This window comes from Molossus molossus, unplaced genomic scaffold (assembly GCF_014108415.1).
Source record: "Molossus molossus isolate mMolMol1 unplaced genomic scaffold, mMolMol1.p scaffold_m16_p_15, whole genome shotgun sequence".
Taxonomy (NCBI): domain Eukaryota; kingdom Metazoa; phylum Chordata; class Mammalia; order Chiroptera; family Molossidae; genus Molossus; species Molossus molossus.
Window position 1 is genome coordinate 28,707,610 of NW_023425350.1, and position 10,915 is coordinate 28,718,524.

At 47.3% G+C, this 10,915-nt stretch overlaps 1 non-coding gene across 1 annotated transcript; it reads left to right on the forward strand.

Annotated features, from left to right (window-relative positions):
• Window positions 1–10,141: 10,141 nt before the first annotated feature.
• On the forward strand, window positions 10,142–10,234 carry TRNAI-UAU. Its single transcript is given in 2 exon segments — window positions 10,142–10,179; window positions 10,199–10,234. It is a non-coding gene; the product is annotated as a tRNA-Ile (tRNA).
• Window positions 10,235–10,915: the final 681 nt, after the last annotated feature.

A 10,915-nucleotide genomic window follows, 5' to 3' on the forward strand; every position in this document is an offset into this window, starting at 1 on the left:
TAAAAGTGGTTGGCTCTCCAATACACTGCTTCTCCAATGTGATCAAAGGTGGTTATTGGTCCGGGTGGAGCCTGCAACCTCAGCTAAGACCTACTGGACAGGGCAGGACAGGACATCTGAGGAGAAAGACCTTCATCTGCAGTGTGCTCACCGTCACCTTTCCAGGGCTCCGCAAATAGAATGGGAAGTTTATGTCTTCCTGTCACGTCACAGGCGGAAGGCCCCGGGGGAGACATTCACAGTTCAGCTCTGTTATGAGCTTTCAGTGTGGCTGATATATCTGCTACATTTCCATCTTCTCTGGCTCCAGGGCAGTGTGGGCTCTCCCCACCCCCTTCCTCCCTCCTTCCTCCCATGGAGATAGTCTACTGCTCGCCCCGTCTTCTTTCCCTTCTTTGCTGGGGCCACTGAATGCTGCTCCCCTTCAAATCACACTGTTAGACACTCCCCTCATTCTTCCTGGCATGGACCCCACACGCCTTGAACGGGAGTAGACATAAGTGGTCTTTCATGAGTCCAGGCACTGTGGAGAGTGGCTGAGCTTGACATTTCTTGTAGCCCAGGTGTCATGGAGGAATTCATACCTGCTACATACAGATGAGGAAACTGAGAAATATCAGCCAGCTCTACAATTTAATAAAAAATATAATTGAAGCCCTGGCCGGTTTGGCTCAGCGGTTAGAGCGTCGGCCTGTGGTCCTGAGAGACCCGGGTTCGGTTCCCGCTAAGGGCATGTACCTCGGTTGCAGTTTGTCCCCGGCCCTGGTTGGTCGTGCGGGTGGCAGCCACTCGATGTGTTCCTTTCACATCGATGTTTCTCTCTCTCTCTCTGTTTCTCTCTCTCCCTCCCACTCTACCTGAACAAAAAATGGAAAAATGTCCTCAGGTGAGGATGAAAAAAAAAAAAAAAAAAATCAATAAAATCCTTTAAAAAAAAAAAAAAATTGAAAACCAAAAATGATAAAATGAACTGACAAAAAAAACAAACAAACAAAAAAAAACCCACGAACGGTGGGCTAATGATTTGAACTAATATTTCATAAAGATATACAAATAGTCCATGCTCAACACCATTAGTCACTGGGGAGATAAGAATTAAATCTTATCCAATTTTCACTCAGTAGAATGGCTTAAATTAAAAAGACTGATAACACCAAGTGTTGGCAAAGATGTAGAACAACTGGAACACTCAGTATTGCTGGTGGCAGTATAAAATGGCACAACTACTTTGGAAATAAGGGTCTGCCAGTTTCCTATAAAACTAAACATAGAACTTCACTGTTGTGCATCAAAGGACACAATCAAGAGAGTGAAAAGACAACCCACAAAATGGGGGGAAATATTTGGAAATTATATAGCTAACAAGGGATTAATATCCAGAATATGTAAAATACTTCCCAAACTCAACAACAAAAAAACTGAACAACCTAATTTAAAAATGGGCTAAGGACTTGGATAGGTATTTCTCCAAAGAAGTTACACAAGCAGCCAATAAGCACATGAAAAGATGCTCCATATCACAGATTATTAGGGAAATGCAAATCAGAACCACAATGAGATACTACTCCACACCCATTAGGATGACTATTACTAAACACTCCCAAACGCAAAACAAGTGTTGGTGGAAATGTGGAGGCATTTCTGGTGGGGATGTAAAATGGTACAGCCTCTGTGAAAAATAGTGTGGTGATTCCTCAGAACATTAAACAGAATTACCATATGACCCAGACTTCCGATTCTGAGTGTATACCTAAGAGAAGTGAAAGTGGAACAGATATTTGTACACCCACACTCATGGCGGCACTGAAAAAGGGGGAAGCAACCTATGTGGCCATTGACTGTCTTAGTCTCGGAAAGAAATCAAAGTTTGACACAAGCTCATATGAATGAACCTTGAAAATACTATGCTAACTGATACAAGCCAGACACAAAAGGACAGATACTGTATGATTCCACTTATTTGAGGCACCTACAACAGTTAACTTACAGAAAGTAGAATAGTGGTTACCAGGGGCCTAGGGGAGAGGGGATGAAGAGTTATTATTAGTAGTATTTTAATTGATTTGAGAGAGAGATGTGAGAGAAAACATTGATCGGTTGCCTCCTGAATCGAACCTGAAACCTGGGTATGAGCCCCGACCGAGAATCAAACCCACGTCCTTTCAGTGAATGGGGCGATACTCCATCCAACTGAGCCACGCCAGCCAGGGCTGGAGAGTTATTTTTAAATGGGTACAGATTTTCCCTTTGGGATGGTGAAAAAGTTCTGGAGGTGGCTAGTAGTAATGGTTGCATAACAATGTAAATGTACTTAATGTACACTTCAAAATAGTTCAAGTTATCTGGAAACAGCCCACGTGCCCATCAGTAGATGAGTGAATAAAAAAGCTGTGGTACATCTACACAACAGAACACTATATACTGTAGCTGTGAAAAAGAAGGAGCTCTTCCCTTTATGACAGCAGGGATGGACCTGGAGAGCATTATGCTAAGTGAAATAAGCCAGTCAGAGAAAGACAAATATCACATGATCCCACTTATATGTAGAATCTAATGAACAAAAGAAACTGATGGACAAAATAGGTCCAGAGGCATGAATACATGGAACAGACTGACAGATCTCATAGAGGAAGGCGACGGGGGGGGGGGGGGGGGGGGATAACCAAAGAACATATATGCATATATGCAGAGCCCATGGACAAAGACAATAGTGTGGGGAAGGCCTGGGGTGGGGCGGGGACTGGGTGGAGGGGGGAAAAGGAGGAGAAATGGGGAATACCTGTAATACTGTCAATAATAAAATTTTAAAAATGGTTCAAGTTACAGACTTTTCATTATGTATGCTTTACCACAATAAAAAATGATTAAAAACACGATGTATAAACCTACCTAATGACCCAGAAGTTTCACTTTTGTATTTACCTAAAAGAAATGGAAACAAAAGATTTGTACAAGAATGTTCTTAGCAGCTTTATTGATAATAGCTCCAAACAGGGAATAACCCGATATCCATCGATAGAATGGCTAAACCAACTGTGGTGGACACGCGTAAAGGAATATAATCGAAGCCACTCGGTTGTTGGCTAAACAGATATGAATGAAGGTTGTTTCACTCCAGTTCCTTGTCTTTCTTCAGCATCACAGGGTGAGTTTTCTTACTCACCCCCAAATTCTAACGTAAGGACAGCCCTGAGTGTTACTGAAACCCTTGAGGTCCATGGCTGCCTCTGTTAAGACTCTTCCGTCCCTCTCTCGAAGGGAAGACCCCATCATTGTCTGTGCCTCGTCTCTAACACCTGCCATCCTGTACCTGGTCCGGCAGGTTGGGTTCAGCTGTTGCCATAACTGACAGAGGCACTAGCCCCCCTTCTCAGCAGGAATGCTGGGGCATTTGGTACGCCAGCATAGCCGGGTCCCCGTTTCATCTCTCTAGTGGCCCTAGTTCTATTTTGTCTTTCCCATATTTCAAGTTAGGACCCTTTGGCCACCATCACTCAGGGTCTCTGTGAGCCCAGATTAATGCCTCTGTTGAGGGAACCCCAAGAGGCACAGCGTGAAACACCAGGCACGGTCACAGATCTCCTCCAGTGGCAGACCGAGCACTCTGTAGTGTTGGAGGCATGGACCCGTAAGTCACACAATCTGTACTTGACTCCCAGCTCTGACACTTACCTAGGTCACCTCACTGGGCCTCAGTTTCCTCAACTGTAAAAGGAAATAATAATGCTACTAACTCCATAGGATTGGCATGAGGATTAAATTAGTTTAAAAGGTGTCAAGTTCTTAGAACAGTGACCCGCACATAGTAAACAGTGTATACTGTGTTATTTTTACCTACCTACCACTGTGTTCTCCATTTTCTTTGAAAGACTTTGTTCTCAAATGAGAAGTGAAAGAAATAATGAATGTACTGTGTACCAGCCAGGATGCAGAAACCATACCAGTAACTTGAACAGGGAATATGCAATATAAAGAATAATTTATAAATGAAAACTAACTACTGAAAAGGGTAAATAGAACTCTAAAGAATACAGAAATGACATCTACAGGGAGCAGCCGCTATCTCCAGAGATGACATAGAAAGCCCAGGGAAGGAAGGAACGTGGAAACGACCCTCTCCCCCCAGAACTCATTAGTGAGGGCGCGGTGGTGGCCCATGGGGCGGCAGAGAAGTTGAGCGCTGCAGGCTGGGGTCAGCGAGCAGGAAACTGTGCCGGGTGATGGCAAAGTCTCACTGGGAAGCCGCCCCTGGCAGCTGTGCTGTAGGAGCCAGAAGAAAGCTCTGGAACTAGGAAGCAAAGCCCCTTGAGCTCCTCTAGCACCTTCCACTGACAAGGACTAACCATGGCACTGGCTGGTAGGATCACAGAGCAGGGCAGACAATGGTGTGTTTGGAGCAGAGAAGCACTAAGTGGATAACATGCACACATCCCATCAATGTTCACAGGTGCTCCAACCAGCAGCAGTCAATGCTCAGTGGGGTGCAAATGGCCCAAGCAGGTCAACCAGGGAAAATGCTAAGTGGAATAAAAACCAATTATCAGCTCAGCTTCAGTGCATCCCTACCAGCAGGGAGTGGCCAGCAACCTCCACTCCCAGGCGCTCTTTGCAGAGCTGGGCAGTGACACTGCCTTTAGCCCCAAACTGACCTAGATGGGTATGACCTTGGGCAAGTGACCTAATTTTTCTGAGCCTGTTTTCTCATTTGTAAATGGTGATATTATCTACCTCACAGGGTTGTTGTAAGGATTAAAATGAGAAAATGAATGTAAAACACTTAGAGTATATGAAATAATTGGTATTCAAGAAATGATAGTTTTTACAGCAAAAAATATTGAAAAGGGAATCTTTCCTATTTTTGTTTTCTGTGTTTATAGCAGTACAAAGGGGGCTATGACTAGGGCGGCCAAGTGTTCCTGGTAGTCTGAGATAGTCCCAAGGCATGCTCAGTGATCCGGAGTTATTGTTTCCTTTCATTCTCAGAAATGTCCCTGTTTGGAGGATAAATTATGGGGTCACACTAGCTCTTGACAATTCATTTTCTATCAAACTACTCCCACTGATAGTAGCTAGAAATACAATACATGTGTGCACATGTGGGGGCGCGCGTGCACACACACACACATACACACACCTGTTTGAAGGAAACAAAGAGCTACTAAGGCAGTCCAGGAGTCCAGGGGCCAAGATTTCAGGGAGAAGAGAAATTCTGTGGGTGAGCGCGACGCCCTCAGCTGCTTTCGTCTTTGAAGTGGTGGCTGGTTTGTAAGTGGAAGAAACAAAGGGGCTGAAAAGCTGAACAGAAAACAGTAGTTCTCAAGAGTAATATATGACTTAAAAATTATGTACAATCGAGTCTTTTAATAAAATATAAAGTAAAAAGTCTAAGTGATATGAAAGCATAGCATCATAGTTAAAGTGGCAGCTCCCCTCCCCCCCTTAATGGTACATGTTACAGTTTAGGGCATCTTAGGTTTGATGAAATATTACATTTGTTCACACGTATGAGTGTCTCTACAGGAGAAATTCCCAGAAGCAGAACTGCTAGATCAAAGGATATATGCATTTGGTAGATTGTGCTAAAACTGTCTTCAAAATGAAACAACTGATTAGTGTCTTTTTCGTTACATTTTTAACATTGATGTTACCAATCTCTTAAATTTTTTCTCATCTGATAGGCTCTCAGCAAGTCTTCATTTAAGTTTCAATTGAGAATGAGAAAATCTGCACTTCCCCAATTATCATCATGCTTCATTCTTATGTGTGATTGGTTCAGAGCTGCATCAAACTTCCTAGAGCTTGGCCCTAGGGCCCCTCACACCTTTCGCCTTCTATGGTAAAATAGAGGGTCCCTTCCCCATGTGGTGCAGATGCGGAACATCAGTGGTTGAGTGTGGACCCATGCACCAGGAGGTTGCTGGTTCGACTTCCGGTCAGGGTACATGCCCAGGTTGTGGGCCAAATTCCCAGTGGGGGCATGCAGGAGGAGGCCACTCAATGTTCTCTCTCATCGATGTTTCTGTCTCCCTCTCCCTTTCTCTCTCTAAATATCAATAAAGAAAAACATTAATTAAGATAGGAAGGGATCTTAGATGCTGCCAAATCCCAGGGGTTCTGAAAAGCATTCAAGATGGATTGCATTGTTATAGGTGGCAGTGATACCTTTTAAATAATAATAATAATTTTAATAATAAATAATAAAAATAAAAAAAATAATAATAATTAAATAATAATAATAAAGAGAAATAATAATTAAAATTATTCTTTAGACAACCTCCTGTCCCATTAAAATAAGATCCCTTTGGGAGTCTCTTTATACTGGTTAAAAATATAAAACAAAAAGTTTACTGAAATAAAGACCATACAATGAAGACTCTACAAATCTGACTCAAGATTATCTTTATTCACAAGATGTGCAAATTGCATTCAGTTGATTGGAATGTTTATCTGGCTCATCCCGATGTCTCTTGTAAGTCACAAACCAAAGTCAAAAAGAGAAAATGTAGTGACCATTATGTCCAATTCAGCCTTTCATTATTAGGAATGAAGACCAGTCATACCCACAGTTATTTGCAAAACTGCTTGTATATAGCAGCCTGAACCCTTCTGTTTTACCTCATCATTTAGACACAACAACATGAAAGTAATAAAAATAAATTTTTTATTGTAAAAAGCATAAATTCCAAACATTCATCTTGGAAAGCAGTTTTTATTTTTGATGCTACAATGAGTCGTTAACTTTCATACATTTTAATACGCATTGTCCCAATACCCAATATATGTTCTTTTAAAAGTTATTTGTTAACATGACCTGGCTGGTTTGGCTCAGCAGTTAGAGCGTTGGCCCATGGACCAGAGAGACCTGGGTTCGGTTCCCACTAAGGGCATGTACCTTGGTTGCAGTTTGTCCCCGGCCCTGGTTGGAGTTGTGTGAGTGGCAGCCAGTTGATGTGTCTCTCTCACATCGATGTTTCTCTCTCTCTCCCTCCACCTCTCCCTCCTGCTCTGTCTGAAGTTAAAAAAGTCCTCAGGTGAGGATAAAAAAAAAAGTTATTTGTTAACCTCTGGTAGCAGGTTTTCCCTTATTTAATTAATTTAAAGTAAATTAAACATTTTGTATTACATGGTAAATGGAAAAAGGTCAAGATAGTCTTTTTATATTATGGGTATTACTCAAGATTGTTTAAAAATTATATATATGGGTATGTAAAATAAGTTTTTGTTTAAAAATCCCTTCTTTATTAATGTCACACAAATTATTAAATAATTAAATAATCTCAAGGTGTTGGCAAGAGTGTACATGGCGAAAGGAGTTCTCCAGTCAAGATAGGTCCTGAAAAGCCCTTATCTGGTCTAGACCCTGCAATTTATAGATGGAGAAACTGAGGCCCAGTAAGGTAACAGTCATACTGCCAGGGAGGGCCACAGCTCACTCTTAATTCATTGCTCTTCAGAGTCAGTCCGTATGAAGTTAAGTGATTTGAAGGTGTTCAGAGACTTCTTGCTGAAAAATATCCCTGGTGGCAGAGGCTCTGACACGGCCTCCCTCGAGGCTCAGCATCACCCTCACTAGTTTCCTTCTTTAGAGCCCCGATTTCCGTGGGGACTAAGTTGTTTTAGTTTCCAAAGTCTTTATGAGATGCTGTCTTTCCTTCCCATGCAACTAGAGACCAGTCAATAGCTGCTGAACCCATAAGGGAATAGATCTATAAATGGGGGGAGCGAGAAGAGAGGCTGGACCGCCAGGGGCCAGACTTACTGCTCCCAGTTCACCAGATGGGTTCTCCTGAAGGACTCAGGAGGGAGAAAGAGCAAACTCTGCTACTGGATTTGAGAAGACACTGGTACACATAGGTCCATAACTTTTCTAGTTTATCAGGGAATTAATTCCTTTTAATTTAGGGAGGAAAATTATTCCCACTCTGTGGCAAACATGCATTTAACTTTATAGCCTGTTCCAACTGTTGGGAGGGATTTATTTCAAAGGCTCATTTTCTGTTGCTCTTGCTTTATTCTGGATTTGCCCACGAATGCTCCAAGGAGCCCTAATGCTGGCATGCTGTACACAACTCCGCATCCCACCACCTGCCTGGTGCCTGATGAGACCTTGCAGGGTTGTTGACGGTCCCCTTTCTTTCTTTCTTTTTTTTTTAAATCCTCATCCGAGGATATTTTTCCATTTTTTTGTACAGATAGAGTGGGAGGGAGAGAGAGGAAGGGAGAGAGAGAGAGAAACATCGACGTGAAGGGACACATCGAGTGGCTGCCACCCGCACAACCAACCAGGGCCGGGGACAAACTGCAACCGAAGTACGTGCCCTTAGTGGGAACCGAACCCGGGTGTCTCCGGACCGCAGGCCGACGCTTTAATTGCTGAGCCAAACTGGCCAGGGTGACAGTCCCCTTTCTGAGCTTTCGCTCCGGATGTGGGTCTCTCACAGTTTACAAAACCATCTGGAGAGTCTCACCCACCTCCTTTCTCTGGTTGGGTGACCCAGTCTGCACATGGCATTGAACGTCATAAAAACACCATCTTTGGGAGGGCCCTGCCTTACACAGAACCTGTCACTGTCTCTTCATCATCTGCCGGATCACTCTGATCTCTTCTGCTCAATTTCAAGGCTTTCTACAACTCTACTGCTCAGCACTAGTCACCCTAAAACAACCTGTTACTGTGGCAAGTCAGCATCAAGGTAACTACACATGGTCTTTATTCTGCCCCATCACTTCCTTATCAATAGATGGTTTCCCCAATCTATTGCTGTTGTTTGCTCTTTGGCTCTCCCAGGAAAGCAGAGGTCAGCACACAGAGTGGCCAATATGCCAACAGAGGCCCAGGAGAAAATCGGGTGAGGCAACCACGGAGGAACAGACTGGGGAGTGGTGGACGCTTTGCGGAGGTTGCGACAGCTATGCTCCCAGGAGGATGCAGGTTCCGGGTGGAATTACCAATTAGTTACAGTAAGCACGGAGCCCAAGCCACGCCCCCAGGCTTACATTGTAAATTCTTTTGAAATTTGAAAAAAAAAAAATGAACGTAACAATAAATCCAGCCTGGATTATATTTGTCTTTATTTTGCAGTAGTAAAACATAATAATAAAAATTTAAGGAAGGGGCCCACATAGATCAAAAAAGAAAAAAAATTTTAAAAGAAAGGAGTGCCTAGGGCTCAGGATAGTCATAATACAGCCTTGGGTACAGTGTTTGGATTTTCTGTATTTTTAAAAAAAGAAATGGTATCCACATAGTTGTATGAGACCTCGATTCTAAATATTAGGAACCAGTTTTAAATTAAACAAAACAAACACGCGTGGCCTCGCCGGCATCCTCCCCAAGGCCCGGGCGACCATCGTGCCCCGGAATGCCCGACGCCTGATTCGACTTCGGGGACACGCCTTCTGCTTGGAGTGCCCCCCGCACCCGCTCAGGGTGGAAGGGAAGCGGAGAACCTTCGGGGAGCCAGGCTCTGGTGCCCCAACGCCCGCCCAGGGGCCCTCGGAGCTGGGCCGACCGCGCTCCGCGTGGAGGCCGCCCTCGGGCGCTCCCTACTGCCCGCTGCCAGGTGCGGGATCCGCTCGTGCCAGGGTTTGCCAGCTCCCGCCGACCTCGGGGTCGGGTCCCCCGCTCACCCGTCACGAGGGGCGCGGGGCAGGGGCGGCCGCCGGGGCAGCTGCTGCCGGGAAGCCGAGGCCGCCAGGCTCGGCCCCACCCCTCGGGCCGCGTCACCGCCGCCACAAGGCCCGCCCGCCGGCCGCCGGCCCGGCCCGGCCCGGCCCCGGGAACGAGGCCTGCTCCCCGCGGGGCCCGCTCCGGGAGGCGAGGCTCCACGGCGGACGCGGAGGCGGCTTCAGACCGCAGCGTCCCGGACTCCTCCTCCCGCACGGCCCGGGAGGCCGGCTGCCCTCTTTTCCAGGCCCCAACGGCCCGCCCGTCACGGCCGTGCCAACCGGCCCCTCCGCCGCGCAGGGAGAGCCTCGCGGGTTCCCCGGGTTACTCTCTGGGGGCGGCCGCGCCCGGAGGCGTGGGGGCAGCTGGCCCGGCTCTTCCCGCCCAGCCGTAAGTCGCGGCGCGCATGCTCCGCGGCGGCCCGCACCGAGCCGGGTAACCCTGATAGAGCCATCGCGAGGCGGGCTGAGCGGAGCTCCAGTGGCGCAATCGGTTAGCGCGCGGTACTTATACAGCAGTACATGCAGAGCAATGCCGAGGTTGTGAGTTCGAGCCTCACCTGGAGCACGACCCTTTTACACCGGAGCTCCCCTTTTACCTCTTTGCCCAAGGGGGCGACTTAGTCTGCCTTTAGCCCTCTGAGTTCCTGTCTCGGACCGTGAAGAGCGCGCGTACAGCTTCGCCGCAGGCAGGAAGCCGACCGACGCGGAGCGTGTAACCCGCTTTCCGAGCTACTGGTCCCCCCCGCGCTCCATCCAGCTGCTCGAGCCCGGATTACTTACTGCTTCCTCCTAGTTCTCCCCCCAGGCGTTTCCTTCCATGGCACCCAGTCCCGGGCTACCACCCCGGGGGTGCGGACCGGAGGTCCGGGACGCTGCACTCGTGATGGGCTATGCCCGGGCATCGAGTTAGAAAGTCCCGGGCGCCCCATTCTACGGGGCGTGCCCGCGCTTTCGGCGCCGGGACGAGCCCTGGGTCCCTGGCCCCGCTCCTCGTCCAGGGCGGGGGGCGGCGAGGTGTGCGCTGGGTGGCGGGGCCGCAGCCGGGCGACCACTCCCGGGAGTCGGGGCCGAGGCCCCGCGCGGGGGCGCCAGTGGAGCAGCCCATCCTCTTCCTTTTAAACAGAGTAACTGGTATTACCCCTCCTCCGATCTGCGGAGACCCTTACCCGCGGGCCCTTTCCTCCCGCCCCTCCCTGCGTGGCTTTGCGGAGTTTGGGATGAGTGCCTGGGCGGCGCTTTCTCCCGA